The sequence below is a fragment of the Desmodus rotundus genome, chromosome 9 (genome assembly GCF_022682495.2).
Source record: "Desmodus rotundus isolate HL8 chromosome 9, HLdesRot8A.1, whole genome shotgun sequence".
Taxonomy (NCBI): Eukaryota; Metazoa; Chordata; class Mammalia; order Chiroptera; family Phyllostomidae; genus Desmodus; species Desmodus rotundus.
Genome location: NC_071395.1, coordinates 32,595,792 through 32,597,505, shown reverse-complemented (window position 1 = coordinate 32,597,505; position 1,714 = coordinate 32,595,792).

Here is a 1,714-nt window from a genome sequence, read left to right as displayed (position 1 = left end):
GACAAGCCGTGCAGTTTATGTTCAAAGGAGGGGCCGTTATCACTGGACATACCACTCCTGTTGCCACATACCAGGTAAAGTTAATGGGTAAAATATTCAACTTGGCTTTAAAACAAAACTTTAAATACTAATACCTGATCTTTATCAGGCTATTATAGCAAAAATAACATTTCTATGCCAGCTGCCGATAGCTACTCATAAAACAAAGGGGCTGTACTTCGACAATCACATGGCAGACCAATAAAACCCCAGTTTAAACCACTCCTTAGAAAATGTAATCTACATTAGTGCATTATGCCCATGACATGAGAAGGATGGAAAATATGTGGCTATTCAACTGAATGTCAGATTGGATCGTTAGATTGCAGTGACGTTGGGGCACACCTCTAGCGACTTTTCACTGGGGCATTTTCACTGTACCGTTGAAGCTGGTTCAGTCGGCTCCATTGGTGTCTTATTTCAGTGAACTGCTGGGTGTGTAAGGGGGGAAACTGAAGCAGTTTCTACAGCAATGCAACAAGCTACCCAACCTCTAAAATTATAACCTAATGATCAAGTGGAAAGAGCCTTGAGCACATAAATGTGTTATCCAAATTAGATTGTTTTATATAAAATAAATTTAAAATGTGAAGAAAATCAGTAATCATTTTGAATGTGTCAATGGGATAAGATTGACAGATATTAATACCTTTTGTCTTATCAGGGATTGTATCTTTTCAATATTTCTACTTTTCCAAAAGAACAATAAAATCAATTTTGAATATATATGCATGTCATTTTATATACAGAAATCATTATCTTAAGTATTACTCTTTAAGATGTAAATATTTGATATACTTATGGATAGACCAGTTTATATAAAGACAATAGATTGACTTAAAAAAAGAGACATTAAGAAATTATTTCATTGAAAAGTGTTGTAATTACTTTTCTTCCTTTAAAAGAGTCTATTCCCAGCGATGCAACTGTTACCATACCATTCATACACAGGTCCATTATAAAGTTAGACACTAGGTGGCATTACAAACCCCCCAAACTGGATGCATTGTTGCCTTTGTCCATTACCCTTAACTTTGAAATCCAGTCTATCTCTGATTGATTTTGAGTTTTACATAAAAATTAGAAACAAAGAAACAGCACTATTTCCATTACTTGCCTATCACCATAAGTCCTTTTTTTTTTAATGAAGAATTATATTTCATGTAAACCAAAATATTTCCTATGTATATGACATGGGATTTGGAAAACAACTTGGGTACATTTATTCATATAGTTATCCTATGTGTATTTGGCTATGAAAAAGCATTGAAGATAGCACATTTGTTCACAAATACTAGAAAATGTAAGATATGTGCTTTTATTCATCCATCTGTGTATTAGATGTAAAACTTAGTTGTATAATACTTAATATTTATAATTTGGATGCATGTTTAGCACTGCATTTCTCATAAAGTGAAGATTTTTCTTCCAAAGATAGTTGGAAGAAAATAGGCAGCATGCTTATTGCCAATGAAAAAGATTTTCTTAAAATATGTTAACTATGAGGAAGAGAAGTACTCAGATAAGGAACTTAAGTTTAATATAATAAATAGTATTCAGCATTGTGGTCATAAAGATGCTCTATGAATATATTCAAATTCTTGTGTGAGTGACAGTGAGGATTTCAGTGAGAAGGAAGGGCCGAGTGTTCGCACAGTGAGGTACCAGTTAAAAA